Genomic DNA, 22,546 nt, shown 5'->3' with positions numbered 1-22,546 from the left:
TCATAGTCTCTTATTCAGAAAGCTATGTTGGTTATAGCTTCCTATTTGATCAGTACAAAGCTGCACGGCATTATTTGATAGGCGGAAAGCCGAAGAGGTTATTTGCTGGCTTATTACATTGTTAATAGACTAATGACTGTACGAGGCCAAGGCCCAAATAAGATTTAAAAGAAACTAAACACACAACAAGTGCATCCAGGATTTTGACACAGACTATTTGTAGAGACGTTAAATGTTGTAATTCAGGCTTTACATGAGTCTCTAAAAGTAGGAAAAGATCTAGTATGAGAACTGATTATCCCACACCTGTCTTCTCTGCAGGTTCAGTTCTGCCCTCGGAAGCACCCGACTGTCAAGAGACGGGATACGGGACAACATCGTCCTTGCACACAGATCTCCCGCAAGAGCTCCTAGGTCCAGATTAACACTCTGCTCTGCGCTGCCTGAATAATCTAGAAGTGAAGTGGTGCCACGGTCAGAGCCCACGAGTAAACAGATGTCAGATGTAATCACAGAATGCCATAATTCAATTCTTTTAATATTTCATACCCTAATGCAAACGGAGAATTCTCTAGTGATGAACTGAAAATTGTTTTTTAAGAGATGCACGCCTGGCATGTACACAAAAGCAACAGGCATTCCTGCTCCCTCATTTCTTATTGTCTGTCGCCATTCGGCTGGAAACCTGACCATTTAAAAGACTATGCATTTTATCTGCTTCAAACTCACTGTCGTGAGGGAGACAGAAACAGAGCGTCAACAAAAGTTGTTGGTATTCTCAAACTTGGCATTTCTGCTAGGAGGAAACTCCGTGTTTCTGTCGAGGACCACGGGGATCTCGTTACCTCCTCACACGGGGCACAACCTTCTCCCTCCCGCCAGCGCTCCCGCGGTGCCTGCCCGTCCCTGCGGCCGGAGGCTGACAGACGGGCCCCGCTTAAGGTCGCGCTTCCCCGCGGACCGAACGAGCCGGCCCCATCCCGAGCACCCCCGAGCTCGGCGACGGGGAGGCTGGGGTAGACAAAGTCCGCGGCCGGGCCGGCGCCCGGGGCTCGGCCGGCGCCCGGGGCTCCCGCCGCAGCCCCCCGCTCCGGGGCGCGGAGCCCAACATGGAGGCGCGCCTGAGGAGGAAGCCCCGCAGCAGCCGGCGCCCCGGTGCCGGAGGCATCCCCGCCGACTCCCGCCCCGCAGCCCCGCCAGGAGGCACTGCCCGGCCCGCCCGCCCCTCATGCCCGACCCGCCCGGACACACGCCGGAGCGGCGGGTCGAGCCCGGCAGCGGCCGAGCCAGGTTCCCCTCTCCCCGCCGGGAGCCCCACGGAAGCCGGCCGGGCCGGAGGGAGCGGGAGCCCGTATCGCTTCCTCATTCACCCCACGCCAGGCGGGGCAGGAACTGCCGAGCAGAGGGAGCCGCCGCGCCGGGGGCAGGTACCGGCACTCACCCGCTTCCAGGGAGCTGTCGGGGACCGCGGCCGCCGCCGAGTTTCGGGCGCTGCCCCGAGAGAGAGCGAGTGACTGAGGGAGCGACTGGGTCCCCCCGCCGCCACGGCCCGGCCCGGCCCGGCGCTCCCCGCCCCACGCTCCGCCCACGGGGCGCAGCTGCGGGGCCGCGCACTCACCTGCTGCTGCCGCAGCCGCCTCCGCGCCGCCGGCCGCGCCCCGGAGGTGCCGAGGGAGGCTGCAGCGCCGCCCGCCCGCCCTGAGGGGAGGCGGCGGCTGGGGCGCCCCGTCCCCCTCGCCGCCCGCCGCGGCCCCTTCGCCTCCGGTGTTTTCGCCTCCTTCTCTCTCTCGTTGGGGGCGGCCGTGGGTAGAAACGCCGCAGCCTTCGCCTCCGAGGCAGCCCGGGGAGCCCTGGGCTGGCCGGCCGCCAGCGCAGCGTACCTTGGCGGGCGGTTTGGCCGAAGGGCCCCTGGCGCGACGCCGAGGTGGGGAGGCCGCGGCCAGAGCAGTATTGGTGCTGCGGGCGCTGGGCCGCGTCTGAGATGAGGAAATGTTTGGGGTGTTTTTAGTTTTTTGGGGTTTTTTTTTTGGTCTGCTGGCCACCGAGACGCAAAGAGCATCTGGGTTTGAGCAGCCAGAGCTCAGCCAGTGAGCCCTCGGAGTGTGCCTCTGCCTGGTGGGGAGCGACACTCAGGTTTCCTCCCCCCTTTGCCACTTCTAGGCTTTTATTTGAAATGTTCTATGGTGGCTTAAAAGCCATGGATGTTGTTTTAATAATGGGGCCAAAGCTGGGTGGGCCATAGCCCTGTGAGCACTGCTGTCACCTCAGCAACTTTACCACAGAGATGGCCTTCGCTGATGTGCCTGAAGTTAGAGGCCTTCATAGGGCATTCAGGGTCCTGGCGAGGGCCTTCCCCCAGTTTGTACTCTGCTCCGAGAAATGGGGCTTGGTTTTTCTTGAAGCCTTTGGTAGTGCAATCATCAGTGTTAAAATGAGATGTTCTAGGGACGGGTTGCAGTGCAGGAACGCGTGAAGTGTAAGAACCAGAGAGAACACTGCCGTACTCCTGTCAAATCCAAAGCAGACCTTTATCATCATTTTTTAACTCATACAGGTCAAGTGTAATTACTCTCATGTTTTCATCTTAAATGATCTCATTCTGCCCTAGCTGGAAACGGTGATGAAACTCCCAGTGTTTTTTTGTGCTTCTGATGCTGTGGTAACTGCGGGTGTTTCTCCAGGCAGGTGCCAGGCCATGGTGTGCAGCTGAGGGTGTCGGAGCATTGCTGAGGGCTGTGACCCGGCTGTTAGATGGTTGCAGAGTCGTCTCTCAAAGCCAGCCTCCATCTGTTTGGTGTCCAGCTTCTTTCTAGAGCATTTCACTTGATGTTTATAAGGTAACATGGAAGTTCCTCAGTTGTTCTGTCTGACATCAAATCTGAAAGACTATAATGTGTAATACCGATGAGCCTTGTCAATGATTTATTTATATATGGAGAGTTTAATTTGACTTAATTTATTTTAAAACAAAATTACCATCAGCTGAGAGCTCTTGTGGATGTAATGTTAATCACAGTTTGGGTGAAAGCAATGGCGCAGAGTCGTCTTGGGTCGTATCCTTTTTACTTCTGCTGCAAATTAAACTATGTAGTATTTTGTACAGATACATGTTCTTATGCATGTTTAAGTGTGATTTTTTTTTTTTAAATTGGAAAATATAAATAATATTTTCCTGCTTTGGGACAGAATGTCATCTGATTAACTGTAATGCTATAATAAATTGCATGAATGCCCTCATTTAAAATTATGTAGATTACTATTACACTGAAATCTGATGAACTTTATGTGCATGAGCAATTCATGAATGTTGCGTTACAAAAGCAAAACTAAAACTAGTTTGAATGAGAGGAAAAAGCAGAAGCTAACTGTGGCCAAGCAGTTTTCCTCATTTCGATACTTCCAGCGAAGTTTGGCAAAATAGAAAGTGCTTTAAAATGCATTTCATTTAATTTCATGTTCTTTGGGTATTTAGTGGAGTGTAAGTAGTCGGAGAGAGTCCATTTTGGTTTGTGACCTCACCATGTAATGTTGCAGCAAACCATTTGTTAACTACCGTTGCATTTAAATTATTTAGAGCATCGCTTTAGTCCAAGTCTTTCTGAAACAAATAGTCTTTTCTTGTTTGGACTGTGAAAATTTTGCAAGGCCTAAAGAGATTTGCGTCTTACGTCTTTGTTCAGTCAGTCAAAGAGTTCAAGTTGAATTAGGACTGAGTAAAGATGTAAAAATTTGATCCACAGGAAATGAAATGGGGGATCTTCTCAACTAATACAGAAATGTGGCTTTAGAAACTTGAGGTGTTTCCTGGTACTGAGACTTGCTTGCTGAGTGATTATTTTCTGTAATTTTGCTTTTAAAACTCAGCAGTGCAAAATGCATGGTAATGCTTTTACAGTTGGAGATTGTCTTTCATCAGAATAGATTCTAATGCAGCTCAGAAGGCTTTATTAACACATTTTACAGGCAGTGGAGTTGAGAAGGGGATGAAAATTGGTTCTTACTGAACAGCCTTTAGCAGTGCTCTCTGTCAGCTTCTAGGTAAATGGGAAGGCATGCTGGATTTCTTTGAGCTTTCAGGGTAACTACTGGAAAATATAAGATCAATCATAAAAACAGGGATGTGGGTGTTACTGTCTGTGATCCATTTTCTGAAATGTGCCTTTAGATACTTTGTTTTAAACCAGCTCGAGACTGTTTTCTTTTTACATTTAATCTCTCGAGTAGCCCAATACCTCCCAAACCCATGGTAAGGCACTGCCTTGGTATAGGAGAACTTTGGGAAGGAGATAAACTACCAGGGCCTCCTGCAGCTGGATTTTCTCTTGAATCTTCCTATCCAGAAGACCTGCTTTGCCTGGGGCCACTTAATTTTTGCCATATGACATGATGATGGACAGTAAGAGGTGACGTGACTTCAAACCCTTTCACATGCATAGATTTAAAAAAAAAAAAAAGTGAGAGAGAAAACTTTCTGCAGCAAATGTAAGTGAAAAAATTGTAGTGGAAGTTAAGAACTTGTTCTCTGAAGATTTCAGAGCTAGACTGGTACAAAACTATTTTCCAAAAGTGTGTAACCACCTTTTGTGAGCTGAACCACTATATCTACGGTACCTGTTCTCTTGAACAAACAAACCTGATTTTAATTCTGATGGCAGATACTTGATTTATATAAAGATGATTACTTATACAGAAGTGTCATTTCAGAACAGAAAACAATCATGGCAGTTATTGCCAAGTTCTTTTTCACAGCCCCGCTTTGTAACAGGACTTCATTGGTCTCTTTCCCAAGCCTAACCACCAAATGCCTGCTCTCATTTCCTCTTTTCAGATAGTAGTGGGGGTGTGAAAAGAAGAGTCTGGTGGTGATGGGAGTTTCCACTCATAACCTTCTACATGGGTCTGTGGTCTACTGTGTAAATTCACTTTTTGAAGTGTTTTGAACATCATGTGTTGTCATTTATTCAGCTTTTTCTTAAGGTTGAGGTCAAAGGCTTGTGTTCTCTATAATGCTTTTCCTCCAGTTTTTCTTACTTTTCTCTTGAAGGACATGAGCTCTTTATGGATTAGCAATGACATAGATACTGAATTTGGTCATATGAAGGTCTGGCTGCCATATACATTTGGACTGATGTCCAAGTGAAACAGAAATTAGCCTTCCTTTTCTGAAGTCTTGCAACTTTAGACATTCTTTTTTATAATGATATAAATTAATTTCTACTGCTTATCTTTGCAGTTTTTATATTGACTGAGGAAGGGTTTCTTATTTGTATTAGTCAGCATGCCATTTATTGTGACTTGCAGCTGAATTGGTCTTTCCTACTTTTTAAGGGTTTGCTTCTGTGCATGTTGTACATGAGCAAGCCGTTGTGCCTGCATAAAGCTGTAATTGGGTCAGGAAGACTATCTGCAGGTGAGACACTGTGGTTAGGCACTACATCTAGGAGGAGTTATCATCTCTCTATTTAAATTTATTGTGTTTTAGAACTTGCAGTTGCATAATGTTCTGTGCTTAGTAGAGTTTAAATAAAATTACGGATTTCTTTTGTTTTTCCTGAAGAATGGGATGTGTTTAGTAAATGATTCTGGGGAAGATTCTGATGTCAGATGCAAGCATGCAAATTTCTACATATTTGTATAAGCAACTTATTGCAGAGTGGTTTTTGTTATCAGATATGAGTCTGAAGAATTTGAGATTAAAACTGAGATATGCTTTATGTCCCAACCACTCTGCAGTTTTACTCATTTGAAGGAAGTTTTATATATGATTCACTTTTAAACCAGGCAAGAAAATAGTTTCCTGACTGTTTTGCTGAGATGCCTGCCTAGAGCATTGCCAGTTCTTGTGATGTTTGATGTTTTTAAAGCCCTACTCCCTTGAGAAAGTAATTACATTAAAATCTTGGGCACTTTTTCCTCTTTCTTAAATAAAATCAATTTTACATGTTTGTATGGAAGATTTGCAAATGTAATCCAGGCGTTCCTAAAAGATTGAAAATCTGGGCTACATATAAAAGGAACCCCAAAATCTCTCAAGGTCTTACAAATACCCCCCTGCTGCCTTCTTTTGTTGAGGGTAGGAGACTGATCCCTGCATTTTGAACATTTGACACTGTAGTAGTACACTTAGTTTAATCTGCTTTTCAGAAGAATTTTAATTAAAAAAAATTATTTTATGGTATTTACTGCACACACCCCCTTACATTGGGTTTCAACATGTTAGTTGCCAGTGTTGATTTTGAGCAATATAAGTGTTTTACTTCCCCTTACTTTGCCTTGCTTTGCAAAGTTAATATGATGGTAGAACAAGGAAGTGTATGTATTGATGCAATTTTCTCACTCACCACAGTCCTATTCGTAGTTGATTTTACATTTCTGTGAGTATTGAAGAAAGAACTGTGCTGTGAAAAAACACAAGCATCATTTTCTGATTTCTTGATTTGTTTTTAAGCTCTCTCTCGAAACAGTTCTATTTGGTTTTTGGTGTTCACGTAAGCTTCAGGAGATTAAGATCCTGTTCTTGTACAGAACAAAGGCATCATAGAGAGAGACAATTCACACTTCTGTGCACTGGCTTGGGCAAGGGGGAACGATGGTTATTTTTTTTTCCCAAAGCCCTTTTGATTTGCAGCTGAAGTTGTTTCATCAATCAATGAGAACAAGCTGGAGGCCATCAAGTCAATGAATTTAGGCCATCACATGACTTCAGCAGACTTCATGACCTGAGAGGAATGAAGAGTCTCAGCAGCTACCGTGCAGTCACCTGAGGCATACAAATCTGCTGAATATGGCTTTTGCTTTAAAGGTGATGTTTCAAGGGTGTCAGGTATCAAGAGCTCCAACATTCAGGTAATTCTGTCAGATGACAGCATCTGATGAAATAGTAAGATATTAGGGTAATGCACATAGGTTTTGTTTTGATTTTAAGCCTATCTCATTCATGGCTGTTTCCAGGGATTAGTTGCACTGTGTTCATTGTGAATCTTGAAGGGTTAGAATGAGACGTTAAGGCCTGCTGCTGGTCTGTCGCTCACAGTGGCAGCAAGGTATGGATGGCTGTTAGGGGAGAGCATTTGCGTGTGGCTGCCCTCTGTCTGCTCCTGTCATGCTTTACCCCCATCTTCCCCGCTGCTGGCAGTGGGCAGCAGGGAGGATTGCTCTGTCCTGCGCCCTCTTCAGTGAATGAGCCAGGCACAGTAGTAAGAGCTGTAGTACCTGGACCACCCCACCCCTGGGACAAAGGACTAGTGTTATTTTTCAGGTTATTGTCAGATGGTCAGCAGTTATTAACTGAAGTTTTTTATCAGTGTGAATGGTTCTCCAAAAATGCAAACTGTAATGGCATTACCGTGTGGGGTTTTTTTTTGTCTGCTTAAAATGCTTTAGCTATACTATCAGACACTGCAAACAATAACATGCATCAGTTCCACACTGTGACTGGAACGAGGCTTTGTTTGCAGAAAGAAAAATATGTCCTATTGTGACCTGGTGTGAGGATATGGGAGTAACTGAATCCTAATTTCATTGGTCAGTTGTATAATTTTAAAGCATAATTTAACCACTGCAAACGAACAGCTTACTTTTGGCAACTAGTACTCCTAACTAACATTTAATTCTCAAGTATTAATTATTTTCTACTTGGGCTGTAGGCTTGGGTATTTTTCATTGTTAAAGTTATGATTAATAATGTTGTTTTCATGTCTTCCAGGCTGTCTGTCTTCATCAATCTACTTGCCTGTACTCAGGCAAATATTATTTAGACCAGTATTGTGTTACGATAGTCATTTAGTAGGATTTATTTTTATTGGTACAGCAAGTGCTGCTATCAAAAGTCAAGCATAGTATCAGTGAAACAAGATAGTATGCAAAGTAAATCCTAGTAAACCTTTAAAATGAAAGCCAGCATCAATAATGAAACTACAGACTGTGTGTGTTTGCACAGGAGGAGGGTGGAAGATTGAAGTCACCTGCCCTAGGCATGTCGCAGTTTTGTTGAACCACACAGGGACAATTTGGTGTAGTTAATGTCTGGAGTTATGGCGTAGATGTTGAGTCATGCAACTTCAGAGAGAGATGTCAACATGCTTCTCTTCCTCATATTGTATGGTGGTTAGAGAGATAGTGTTTGTGGAAATAGTAGTTCTGCATTGAGCTTGCCAAATAATGAGTGAACCAAACTGCTATTACATGTGCTTGTTTACTGCTATTGGTAGCAGGGTGAAGGGCAGGATTTGATGTTGCCGTTTAAAATCTGGTAAAATAATAAAGACACTGAGAATATTTACTCTAGTTCTTAGTAGTAGGCTAAAAATCGATTCTTTCCTTGAGGACTTAACTGTATAAAAATAAATCGGGGCTGCTAGCAGCAAAATTGAAGAGGAAAAGCCCATCTGCAGCAGAGCTACTTTTGTGTCTGAAGATAGGTTATATTGTTAGAGGCACTAAAGCCAGTATTCCAGACATATTTCCTGAATAAATTCTGCTGCATATTGACCTCTTTGCAACTTGGGCATTGGTGTAACTCATCAGTCTGTCATGTCTCTTGTCAAAAAAAGTTAATTTGAGGGGTGTTACAATTCTTCTATTCAAAAGAGGTTGTAGAGGTGCTGCTTTTTGATGCAAGTATAGTGTCTTGTGTCTGCTGAATTCTAATGTGTGGCCTCGCCCTTCTGCACTTGGAAAGTGTTTATGGGGTCACCCATATTTCTGGTTAGTATTGATTTGACCTTATACGTGTTTGAAGGTAATGCTGCTTGGAAACGTTTTTAAGTATATGTAATTTAAGTCAGTTGGTCTGTGATCCCTTTTATTTTTGTAAACTAATTATTTTATGCATAATTAAATATTTTATTATTTGCATAATATTACATATAATTAAATGTTTTATGATTTACATATTTTATGTTCTACAGCATACCTGAATATGTATGATCATTCATGCCTGGATGTTCTACAACACACCTGAATGTGTAGGATGTTTTAGTAGACTTAGTGTCCTAGACCACCACAGATACTTTTTTTTTTTTTCAGTCTGATATTAAATATGATTCACTACCTGTCATTCCCATGATTAAAAGGCTGCCTGTGTTTTTTCATGACAGAAAGGTAAATGGAAGAACAATTCAGATGTTCAAATATTAACTAGCTGCCTTCTCGTGCTGTCAATACAGTAAAATTTACTGTATTGCTAAGGACAAATAGGTGCTATTTTTCTTTATCGGTCATACTTCTCTTATGGTTTTGATTTGCTTGAAAAGAAAAACAGAACTTTTAGAGGGACAGGTTTGCCATATTTCCAACTATTTTTACTCTGCAAAAGTTTCAGGAATGTGTTTGGAGGCAATTTTTTTTTTTTTAACATTTCTTTACTTTTGGCTGTAGGAAAGGATATATTCTACATGCAGATTTACAACTGTAAGGAAGCTTTTATTAGCTCGTTATACAAAGGATGCCAGTGATATAAATCATTTGGAGGGGAAAGAGGTGAGAGAAGAGGTAATAGTTCCATATGTTTATCCAAACTGTCTGTTTTCAGATAGGCTCAGAGTAGAAGAGAGGAAGCCATTCCTGGTCTAGTTAAATATGTTTGGGTTTTTTTCCTGCTTATGCTTTTAGGAAAAAGTACAGGTTCAGAACAACTCTGGAGCAATTTAAGGATTTCAGAACCATTGTTTATTCTTGTTAATGATTTTATATCTTCCTCCTCAGAGGTGGATATTTTAAAGCAGTACGGCAAATTCAAGTTGACTGAGGCCTTATATTCTTTGTTTAAATGTAGATGAATGCACTCTACAGAAGAAGCAATGTGTCACTATTTGTGAAAGAAGCATAAATGTCACTATTTATGAAAACAAATTAGTGGTATGCCTGGGTCAAATCCATGCATTTACAGCTGTCCTTTAGAGAAGTGCAGATCAAAATCTAGATGTACTGGTTTAGTCTTTATATATCTGGGAAAAAAGCCCCACTGAATTGCAAAGAGAGAATGTAATTTACTACTTTCCTTTTCGGATATTGTGGGATCACATTTCCTAAACATATGGATATTGGATAGTCAATCTATAATGTTACTGTTGTAAGTTGGTTATAAAGCAGGATTATTTAAAAACTTGTCTAGTTCACTCACCAGTTTACAGCTGGTTTATAGTAGGACTAGAAGCAAATGTTTTAAAAAGTTGCTCGTAGGTAACTGTGGTGAAGTTCCCATTCCAGTTTGCCTTCTAAGGATAATCAGGTAAACATGACATTCGGGAGCACTTCCCTGAACTTGACCTGCCCTCAAAACTGTTGCATTTGGCTTTTTACTGAGGAAAAAAAGTTACAGCCTCAATGTAAGCAGAAAGAAAAAGAAAATGCTTTTTTTGAATTGTCACAGTTGAGTTCTTCTGGATAAAATCTATATTGTCTTTGAGGTTTCATTTCATTTTTTCTATTATCTAGGAAGTAGGAGGGTAAACATGCACACAGGTATTTTAATGTCATTTTTTTGTGATGTGAATTTATCTTGCATCTTTTAGTTATAATAAATTATGGGCTTTGTTTTTGTTTTTTAGAAGAGCAGGAGATAAATGCTTGTCTTTTAGTCATCATAAAACCATTCAAAAAGACAAAAAAACTTTATCTGTCTGTGAGCCTTAATGCATGCAAGTGTGCAGCTAAAAGGTGATTGCTTTATACTAGAGGTATAATAGCACTCCTAGACAGCACTTCATTTAGGCTTGTAAGAAGTAAAGTTGTTAATGCTGTTTTAGGCACCCTAAGGAATTATGATGGTAGCAGCACTGACATTCCTTAGGAGCTCTGAAAAAAATAATTTAAATTCTTTGTGGGTTTTTAGATAATCATGCTGCATACATATATGTGGTATTCTGTTTTTTCATTTTAGGAATAAATAGGAATGACTGTGAATTTTTGGTGTTTCAGTGACTTTCATGTTGGAAAGTGAGTTGTAGGGATATATTCAATTTCAGGTTCCTTTTTTTAAAACAGTTCTTTCCTAGGCTTCTTCAGAAAGCAAGATTCCTCTACCAGCAATTCAGAGCATCTGACCCAGATTCCTGTTCTGAGTTGCCCTATGGAGGACTGTGTTTCTTTGCATTAACTAGAGGGAGAGTATGTTGCTTAAAGCAATTGGTCAGAATGCCTCCTTAAGTCTCCCCTGAAAAAAAGAAATCTCTATTTCTTTCTCTAACTACAACATTGACTTGAATTGTTTGGTAACAAGTATGTATAAAATCAGTTTCACTCAATTTATTTAAGAATAGCCAGAAAGTGTGAGTAGAGCTATTTCTGTGTACACATGTACTTCGTACACAGAACTTACAAAGGTGAAGGTGAGGGATTCTTATCTTGTGTAGGTGTTGGTTTCTGTTGTGGGAACTTAAGCGTCTTGACTGTGACTTAACTGGTTGGGTGCTTTCCTGAAGTAAGAGAAAAATTGCTAAATATCTGCCTGCTCTCCACATGGTTCTTAAACAGGGTGAACAGACTAACAGCTCACTGCTGCTAGGAATCATATCATCCCCCATCTTCTTGTTCCCGTCTTCCTGTCTACTTGTTCTCACTGAGTACCTTGTGTCAGCTTTGATGCTTGCTGGAATACTTTATGCTTTGATTTAACTCATTAAAATCTCAGCAAACTGTCCCAGCAACCCCCCCCCCCCCCACCAAAACCCCAAACAAATGTGGTTAATTTTCTGCCTCTTTATTGAATAGCATAGGCTCAACAAAGGGTTTCTGTGCTTGAGAGAGATGTAGGATAAGTGGAGAACACAATAGGAGGAAGGCAGCAAAATTTCTCCCTTTTGGCAGCTGGAGCTGTTATAATGATTCTGGCATGTATGAAAGAGCCTAACCTACAATGATTTCATTAAATTAGATTTCAGTCACACGTGGAGTTCAAGTGGTGAAATTGCATTTGGTCCATGTCTTTTTGGGCATGTGCAAATAAGCATGAATTTTAAGTATGATTTATGTAAGCATATACTAAAGTAGAACTATGCATGTAGTCACATACACTGCAATTGCTTCTTTGAAATTAAGTGCATGTGTGTCCCTAGGTATGGGTCTTCAAGCTGATCAGAGGGCCAACTGCTGCATTTCATTGATCCAGCTGTAAATGCCAAACTTACTCTAAATAGTAAATGTTTTCAGGATCCAGCTTGCTTTTCTCATGAAATGAGTTCTGATTCCAGATATGGGGAGATGGGAAGAAGAATGGATTTTGAAGTGCTGTTCCCATTCAGAAACATTTAAATCTTGAATTTAAAAATACTAATTCAGAAAATGGTCACAGCCACCTTGTATTTCATACTGAAAAGATTTCATTCCTTGAATCCTAATTCATATATTGGGTGTACCAAGAGTTCACCTTTTGAAACTAAGGACTTGTTTGATAGGCTTGTGATATTGCCGCAAATTATGGAAGTGTAATAACATAGCAGAAAGTATCAATGTCATCCCAATCTGCACTCAAATCTGTTTTGTTTCCAGGCAATAGTAATCAAATGGAGACTCAAGCACTTAGGTCTGCTCCCAGGCAGAGCCACATGCTTTCAACTAGCTTCGTTTGCGCGTGGGTCCAAATGTTCCAGCTTGGATATATCTATTCTTCACCTTGTCGTTTTCTTCTCTGAGACTTTCCTTGCTAGTTTTGTCCTCTTGAGAATATCATTCTGTTGGATATTCCTTGTGCTGTTATTGTTTGTATGCTTCTATGTTCCTCTACCCTTTCGTCCTTGTCTATTTTTTACTCTGTTCCTCTTTGCTCCTTCTTTTACAGGTATTTCTTAACATACAATATACCTTCAGTTTTAGTCCAGCTTCTAGTGGACAAATGGTCACAAGACAGAAATTTGCAGATGGCTTAAACAGATGTTCCTGTCAGAGTCTAAATATTTAACTCTTGAATTACTGCTAGGCATAGTGCCTCTAGAGCTGATGAATATTGCCAGAATGGTGTGGCAGGGGGCTTGTGAGTCTCCTTTTCAGATTGCATTACTTTGTATCTCAATCTGACACCTTTCAGCAGAAATGAAGTCTGCTGAGAATAGTTTGTATTATCCTCATTGCTGTGTTAATCTGTAAGCGACAGTTAGTCAAGATCTGTGCTTGTGTGAAAACAGGAGGCCTGTTTTGAACTAGTTGAAGGAATCCATCCTGACTGCTCTCTAGCAAGGTCTAATTTATTTTTAATCAATACATACAAATTGTCTTTTTTTTTTTTTTGCCTCCATACCAAAAATGAAGATGAAATGTCAAGATATTCAGAGAAGAAATTGTGTGTGCTCTGGGGCATATTATTTGAATGTAAATATATTGTTTATGCAAGCTCTTCTTCAAAGGTTTTAATACTGTGATGCTTAAATTATAATTTTTTTTATAAAGTTGTGATTTTAATTCTTAATCCTTTATTTAATCAAGGAAGATATACTAATTAGTAACTTACAAAATATCCTAATAAAAATAGAAGCACGAGTACAGTCATCACGAACTAAAAATGCAAGAATATAACTGATGCTTCTGAAGTTAATTCCTTGTAGGTGCTTATCAAGTTTTAGAAAATGTACAATTTCAGAGTTCAAATGCTTTAGTAAGAAACGAGTTAAATACTTGGAGTGAACTCATCTGTAGGCACAACAGGAACTTGATGGTATAGTAGGTGGTAAGATTCGTTCATGATAAGTTATAATGGAATTCCCCTGGAACTATGTATTCCACCTACTTGAATGCACAGTAGTTCAGAAGATTGACAGTATGCAGCAAATGCCAAGGCATAAAAAAATTGGCAGGTTATTGTAGAACATGGGACTAAGTATGTAACTAAGCCACTGTCTGTAACTAGCTCTTAGTTCTGGTGTGCACTGTATTCTATATATGTTGAACTACTGTGGTTCACCTCTTCTCTAATAGCTGTTCATTTAAACATTTTTATCTGTCCAGAATACTGAGCCTGTGTTAAAGCATGGGGTCTGCATGTAACAGGAAGTGCTACGTATCCTTCTTGAGATGAAGTCACATTTGTTGTACCTGGTAACTGTGGTGGTGTGTTTGAATGATATTTTCAAAATTACTTTTTTTTCTGTTTATTTTAAAATTATAATTAGACAGAAATTCTGGGAACATTCAAGTAATTGGGATGTTGGAGGGGCAGGGAGAGAGAGTAATGGTTGGCTTGGGCCACTTTGAACAAACTTCCTGTTATTACTGGAATTTTAGTACAGTATTCAATGTGCATGCTGAGAATATTTGGTACACTTTTTACCTATGTCTACCTGATGCAAACTTCATAGTGGAAAAACATGTAAAATGTGATTGCAGGTTTCTAAAGCAATAATGGCTGTTGGTTTTGAGGGGCTTATTTTACTTATCTCTTCAGGATATTACATCTAACCATGTGAAATAGTTTTAGATGATAGCATTTTTCTGGTCAGTGTGACGCAATTCGTCAATTTGCTAAGTTGTTAGCAATTAACTTAGTATTTCAGCATATAGTTTGTCAACAGAAATAAGTTGATGCACTCTGAAACGTGTATTTCTGAAATAAATACAAAGGATTTCTTTTTACAGAGGTAGCAATGAATTGTCTGCAGTGGCATAAGAAAGTGGCATAGGAGAAGAATTCTGTTTTGTTATTCTGAGGAATAACAAAAATGAAAGGAAAAGTTTTAACACTATCTGCTAGGATGACTGAATTCACTTCATTATATATAAAAATGCAAATTGTTTAAATTAGTGGATAAAGAGAGAACTTTTTCACAGCTTAAATTCTTTTGACAAATCTTTATTTTTTCTATATGCAAGACTTGCTTAAGGAGTTCTAAGGGAGCTCGTAAAGCTGGCCCAGAAATGCATTTTTAATAATATTGTAAGGGGCGGGGAAATCTGATTCTGATTTCTTTTTCTTGAAAAAAGTGAACTACTGATGACTATGAGAAGGTTGTCTGGAATGTTGTCCCATTCAGGACAATCTGACCGAGTGCTTTCTCAGCTATTAACTATCTCTGCAGATTGAGGGACACTTCTTTGGGCATTAGGAATAATTATCATTTGAATTGAATTCCCTTTTTAATACCAGTAACATTCTGATTTTGGCAAAATGCATCATGTGCATTTTAGTTACAGCAATTGAAAAAACCTCAGTAAATAGAGTCCTGCCATGTAGTGATTTGTTGCCAGGAAATGCACTCTGCTTTCTTCTTTATAGCTTCATTAAAAGAAAGTTACAAAAATCCTTCATTGAAGATATTGCAGGAACATAAAAACACTAAGAGAAACAAAATAAAAACCACCACAAAAAGCCCTAAAGAAACTCTTGGCTAAAACTTTTTTCACTTGACAGCGTGCAATTATAGTTTTACATCTTAAATTGTGCCGTGATTGACGAAGAGTCATTCCACATCATTTTGCTTTGCTTGTTTTGATGTGAGTACAAAGCTGCTGTTCAGATCCTGGAAAAATGACATGGGCTATAAGTCTTGGCTCAGATTTCAGTAGCAGGTACATTTTTCTGAGAAACTTGATAAATCAGTGATACTGAAATACGTGATGTAGATGTTAATACAGCTAACTAGATTTGTATTGACATCTACAATATAGTAGTATTGTGAAGAGAAACAAATGTAGACTGGTAAATCTACTTTGTAGAGAGGCTTCAAATTGTTATTTTTAAGAACTTACTATACCACAGCCCAGAGGCATCCCAATCTTATCATGAAGATTTCTATTGAAAATCTGCCTTATTTCCAGATACATGTGAATATGCACTAATGATGGTTACTACTTTCAGATGTGTCTGTATAAAACCGCACATCATTTCCCAAGTTTCAAGTTTTACTCTGCAAGCTGCTGAAAGTTTCGCTGTGATCCGGAGGAGCATGGAAGCTACCTACCTGAGATTCAGTGCAGCTCTGAATTGAGCACCACTTCGTTTTGCTTTACAATACTGATTAATGTGTGTAGCCGGTGTAGTAGCTAATTTAATTGTCATAAATACCGGCATAACCTGGTAGAAAGAAATTTCTTAGTTGTCACATGGAATAGATTGAAAAGGTTGGGCTCATCTTTTCTTAACTCTCCAGCTAAATATGCTGTTACCACAGTAATGAGAAAGTAGTCCAGTTTGATAAAGGTGGTGGGTGTTTTTATCTAAGCATATATTGGAGCATATATACATATCGGGGGGGTGGGATTGTAAGGGTGATAGAGGAGTGTAACATCAGTGTGAGAATAATGGTGGAGCTAAACTGCTGAGAGGAATGGCTTGTACTGTTATCCCCTGGGACTGGTTGTGGCCAACTAATACACTCACATCAAGCCCCAGACCTCTATATAAAAGAATATTTTTAACAGATTATTTAGCAGAATATTTTCTTCTGAGTCTAAGACCAATAGATCTAGATTTGTGTGCTTCTAACCATTCTGACTTGAACGGTTAGAAAAGTTGAAGAGACTGACTTTGGCAGGATTATTAAGGCTCTGTTAATTAACTTGACCAAAGTATCCGTTTAGTTGGTGTTCTTGTGCTGGTTTCTTATGTCTTCATATCATGTTTCTACCCTGTTTTGTAGAAACTTTTGGTACTTCAGAACATATTTAAGAGAAGCAGCATGCTGTTCTTTGAGGTTCTGATTCATGTTTTATTTAACACTGCAGATGAGGAAATGCTGGTTGCACCAATATCATGTCTGATTTGGGAGAAATTGTCTTCTGTGAGCCCAATAGAATGGAGTGTGTTTTAGAGGATAAGGTATTTGGAGATCGGGAGAGCTGTTATGTGGTCACTTGCTTTCTCTGTAAGATGAAAATAATACTGGTTACGTATTTTTTTAAGTGCATTGCTGTCTCTAGAGGAAATCTTTCCTTACTGTTATATATTAATAGATTAAGTTCAGCAGCAGGGCGAGCAGAATGAACTGCAAAGATAAAGAAGCCACGCCTGCATCTGCAGTGGCTGAAATTGCTTAAGTTTTGAGCTGCTTCTGTTCTGAAGTGTTCATCTGTAGAACACATGCTTGCAGAACATGCTGTGTCTAGTTGCTGATAAACTTGCATTTCAGAATAGCTTGCTACGTATGGAGGATCTTTGCATATATAACATAAAGTAATTTGACATTTTCCAATTAAGTTTTCATTAAAAGGATTATATATATTTAGTTATAAGGATTATAATTTGTTTTTATTTGTGAAATCTTAAGTGTTGTATAGAGTGCAAGAATGGAGTGGGTGGTCAGCTCTCTGCACTCTGTTGTGGCTTTGTCCTCTGCTTATTGCTGGTATAGTATCTGTCACTTACAACCTTCGTAGTTTCAAACTCTGTTCTGGACCACTTACTGTCCCAAAACAAGTTCTGATGAAATTCAGCCAGTGTTAAGTGGGGTCCTAAAATACAAGGGTTTCCAGGCTTTGAATCCAGGAGCTACAAGACACAGGAGAGGGTCTGAAAAGCACACCTTTAAGGAAGGGATCTTACTGTTATGTCGGTATCTAAGTTCAGTTCTGGACAACATTGCGGAGCGCTCCGGTGAAACACTTGAAGTATGTGAGCAGGCTTACCTCACAGGGTCACTGTTCCTCAATGAGCAGCAAAAACGTTCTTCACTGAGGAAAACCATGATAAAGAGCAATTAGAATGGAGAACAGTGTGCTGTATCAACGTCTGGTTCTGCTGAAAACTTCATTTCAAAGTGTTGATATCTAGAGTAACTTACTAAGTTATGGTGTTTTGTTAGGTCAGACATATGTGAAGTACAGGTAAGGAACTTCAGATGCAAAATCATTCATGTAAATAGTCCCCAGAGGATATGAAGGAATGCACTTCTTGGTGAAGGCAAACAACATCTTTAGACAAAAGGTCATGTGTTAGTGACGTTTTCTTGTTGTTTATTTGCATTATAAGTGAAACATCTAAAATGAGACGCTCTGTAGAAAATGATCTAAGACAGTGGTGCTCAGGCATGTATTAAAATGTATTTAGTACTTTTATCCACAAGGAAGTTTGAAGTCAAATGGAAATATAGTGCAGAGTTCACTTCCATAGCTATAGAAGTTTTTCCTCTGTCAAGATCTGGTTGTTCAGGGTGTCAGGTTTCATCACTTGGCTTGTAACTCTTTACAAATCATAAATTGCAAAATCAGAATGATTTCCATCATGAAGCAGAAGCTGCTTATCTTTGTCTCACAGAATGACTTACGCTTACAATTCTGTTGTTTTCCCTGAAGGGAAAGTTGTCTTGTGTAGTTGTTGCAAATGTAGCTGCAGAGAGGAAAAAAAACCAAACAACCAAGTTTGTCTTTGACAGCAGCAATGTAGTAGAAGGAATTGTATTTACATCCTGCTTAAGGGACATCAAAGTAATTAGGCGTCTTGAGATAAGTTGTCCTTGTGAGATGGGTATCTTGATGAATCAGGAAGTTGAATCTCATTTAAATGTGAAAGTTCTTTTGCATCCATATTATTGTGCTTCCTTTCCTTGTCCTATGTTCTTTTCAAGCTTTCTGTGATTCTGTTACTGTTTTTTTTTTCTGTTTGTTTTAGTTTTTTTTCCTAGTTGTTGAATAAGGTTTTGGAGAATGGGATGAAATATTTTCCTTAAATGAGTCCACAATAATAGTTTAAACATTACTCTTTTCTTTTGATAGCGCACAGAAGAGTTGAAGGGAGTTCATCAGTCCTTCTTGCGGTTAGGGCACGTTTTACATGTCCTTGTGTTCCACGCCTTCTGCTCGTGGTCAGCTGCTGTTCTGTAAGACACTTTCCTGAACAGTTCAGGTAAACCCCAGACCTCATAAATAGGGAGCAAGGTGACTGTTTCACAAGAAATGCTACTGTTTTCCTAATCCTATTATGTTCTTTGCAAAGTACACTTGATTTCCTAACCACTCATGTGGACCCTTTTGTTTTCTGTTTGTGCTTTACTATAAGCAGAAGAAATATGTTTGAAATAGCAAAGGAAAAAAATCAGGATGTTACATGATGCTACATTCAAACCTGGTGAGCCTTTACAGGCATGTGGAAGAATATATTTTTATTATATGATTCTTCCTTATGGTATTTGCTATCACAGTTATTGCCAAATGACTGCCAAATTTGACCTTGAAACAGGCACAGCATCATAGCTGGTAATTTCACTGTTCAAATTATTAGAAACCAAGACTTAAAAAAAAATTATCTAAAAAATATGAAAAGCAGCGATTTCTTTATTTTCTGAAACTTTGGACTGCGTTTGGGTCAGCTTTATGCTTTTATCCTGCAGATGTGGTAGCTAGAAACTTCAGTGACAACTGACATTCTCATGCGATCATTTAAATTTGACACCTAAGTTTTTGGGAGGAAAAAAATCTTCAGTTATTAATGTTGTGTTGAGTGTAGTTGTGCCTGAAGGAGTCCTTTTCACCCAACACTGTGTAAATTCAGAAAATTCATGGTTTGAAAAGAGATGATAACTGTAAGGGGGAGGAAAGAGTAGAATGTATGGCTGAGTGACCAAGATAATGAAAGGCATGGAGCAGGCATGTTAATATTATAGCTTCTTCAATCTGAGATGTAAATTTATTTAGGAGAGGCTCACATAAATAAAAAGGGAAGGATGTCCTTTGGTAAGGGAACAGTTGAGTGACCATAATGGGTGAGGAAGGCAAGTGAGGAGTAAAGTTGGTACCAATGTCTTGATAAGGGTGTAGGGAGAGATTTGGCATAAATCTACAGACTAGGGCAGAGAAAATCCAGCTCAAGCTGGAATGATCTGAGACTGTCTTTATGGCCCTTCTTTAATGGATTTCGCTGGCTGGCGATTTGAAATGTTTTCCTCTAGGCAAGGAAATAGTTTCTTTCAGGGGAAGAATTATGAAACCCAGAATATCTTGCAGTAACATCACAGGCCTGGACACTACTGATACAGATTGTTGGGTCTTTTACATAGGAGGGCTTTAAAAAGGAACTAGGCACTGCCTTTTTTTCTTTACATTACCTATGATCTTTCCATTTGCTTACTTTAGGCTCCTGAGTACTGAAAGTACTAGCTCTAGGATTCTTCAAGAATAAATTGAGTGTGAATGGTGATTATTTCTCATACTTCTGTTTAAAGGACAAAGGCTTGGAATAACAAAAGATTTCTTTCTCCTGTATTTCCTAGGCAAAATTTATTTAATGTTACACAAATATGTTCAAAGAACACTAAAGTATTCTTTTTATAGTCCTTCACTTGCTACAGAGTCTGCCAGAAACGTTTGATTAGGCCAGTGGAAACCAATGTTTTAATCTGGTTTCTGTATGCTATTGAAGCAGAAGTCAGTAGGGAAAGTGGATTTTCTTTCCCTTGAGTGTTTAGGGTTGGCGGGAATGCTTTATGAACTTTAATCAGATTAAAATTAATAATTATATTTTCTTTATCCTGTCTGTCCAAATTGCCATGAAAGCTTTATATTGTCTTCTGTGCCTGTGCATGGATGCACTTTTTCAAAAGGGATTAATGTGTTTGATTAGGAGTACTTAATTTTAATGAAACTAACTCAGTAGCATTGAAAATTACTTTTAATTATTGCCATTAAAACCTGGTAGCAAAATGTCATGACCAAATGGAGGTTTCCTGATGTGTAGAACTAGAGCCCTGTACAGTGCTGTGCAGTGGGTTACTGTAGACCAAGCTGTAGATTTAAGGAGCTGAAGGTGACAGAGGAGTTTGTGCTGTTAGTGACAGTTCCATCCTTTGATTTCAGTGATGCAGAGTAACTTTAAAAATCGTGATGGCTATAGAGGGGTCAAGTGCTGAGCCAAGCAGATGACCTGTTGAGTTGAAGAGTGAAGAAAATCTCTGATTTTAGGCTGTGCTTTAGCTGGTCTAGCCTGTAGAGGATAAGGACAGGGATCATCTAAAGCAAAGACTGATAAATTCAGCCATAATTATGGCAATTAGGATTAGAATCCTCTGATTCTTTCATAGTAAAGAATAGTATAAACTATATAGCAAGTTATATGTCCAAAGTATATCATGGCTAACTGTGCAGTGTTACTGTCCTGATTTTTCTTGCTTGCGGTTTCCCCAAGGTGGATCATTCTGTCTCCGGTTTCAGTACTTGTGCAATACTATTTTGTCTGCTAAATAGGCGACATGCTGTCCTCCACACCAGTAGTGAAACAGACACCCACATCTTACTCCATGTGCATTGGACACCTTTTAAGGTGCAAGTCAATATACCTTGAGCAGTTAAATTTATATTATCTGCATTTAAGTTTTTTCTTTACGAGGAAAGAAAGTTTTTCTTACTTTGCAAAAACTTGAGAGTGCTTTAATCTGAACAAGCAAGTAATGTGATAATATGCATACTGGGCAAACTGTCCTAGCCATGTATGTTCATAAATGCATTGTTATGTATCAAATAAGTACGAAAGTGTTTCTATCACTATATATGTCAACAGTCAAGAGACTGGATTTAGAGGACATTGTCATTTACTACTATTAAGAGAATACCTTACTTTGAAGAATACTTAATTTTCCATCAGTGTTTATTCAGTTTCTGCAACGCAAAATGATTTAAAATATCTCAAGTTATATGAAAGAGGAAATTCCCAATGAAAATACCTGTCATACAGAGTTTTCAAACTTCCTTGTTTGTCTGACAGTGATTCAGTCTGATGATGCTGACTCAGGTGTAATTCTTGGTTTTCTTTTTTTTTTTTTTAATGTTCCTGGTTTCGTGTGGATACTCCTATTGATGGACTGATTCTTCTGGTAAGGGATTTCCATACTGTGACTCAGACACAATGCAAGCAATGTGACAATTACAGGAAAACACCTGCTAGTATCAGGTAAGTTGGTATTTACATTTTGTTCATACCTTCAGCTGAGAAATCCAGAAGATTAGCCAAATGTTAAGCCTTCCAAGTCTTAAAGCTTCCTCTCCCCTGAGAAATAGCCACTATAGATTAAATGGAGCATGTACTTAAATGAGTATTCAGAGACCTTGTCTGGGTTGAGGAACAAAACGTGTAAGCTAATGCTCATGCTGTCTGGGCAGAAGTTGCTGCGGCACCTGAAAGCAGTTTTATACCTGCAGCATTTCTTTTCCCTCTGCCTGCTCAGCTGCTTGCTTTGTCTAGAATGGTCTGGCCATGGAGACTGAGGATTGTGTCCTTGGACCTGAAGAAAACTGCCAGAGCCCCAGCGTCTCTGTGATCCAAACTTCTTAGGTCTCTGTGAGACTTCTCCTTTATGCCCGTGCTTCCTTTTCACCACACAGCAAAATGTGGCTTTTTCTGTCACTGCTGCTGGCTGATTCAAGCAGTTTTTGACACCTCAAGGTGTGCTGCAGTGACTCTCACTAGTGCCCAGCAAAGTGGCACCAGTGCCATCATCCAGATAGGAGAGGTTTTTCCCACATCAGGTTAGAAGTCTTATTGAGTATTTCATCAAGGAATTCCTGACCAGGTCTCCTGTGTACCTTGTTTTCTGTTCAAATCCACTTGGTTTTCTTAAAGTATTATATGAAATGAATTGCACTGCTTAAAACAATGTCAGGAAAGCCCTAGATTAGAACCATAGAGTCACGGTCC

The 22,546-nt window shown here is 39.8% G+C and overlaps 1 protein-coding gene across 2 annotated transcripts in view; it reads right to left on the bottom strand.

The window, feature by feature from the left end:
* The window catches only part of PRKCD (protein kinase C delta), a 69,120-nt gene extending 67,575 nt beyond the window's left edge, over positions 1 to 1,545 (bottom strand). For both annotated transcript variants that reach the window (XM_082322284.1, XM_082322285.1), the window contains exon 1: positions 1,442 to 1,545. The gene's annotated coding sequence lies outside the window, so the exon portion shown is untranslated. The remainder of the gene's footprint in view (positions 1 to 1,441) is intronic.
* Positions 1,546 to 22,546: the final 21,001 nt, after the last annotated feature.

This window comes from Platalea leucorodia (genome assembly GCF_965183815.1).
Source record: "Platalea leucorodia genome assembly, chromosome: 9".
NCBI classification, from domain to species: domain Eukaryota; kingdom Metazoa; phylum Chordata; class Aves; order Pelecaniformes; family Threskiornithidae; genus Platalea; species Platalea leucorodia.
This window is presented reverse-complemented; position numbering and strand designations above follow the sequence as displayed.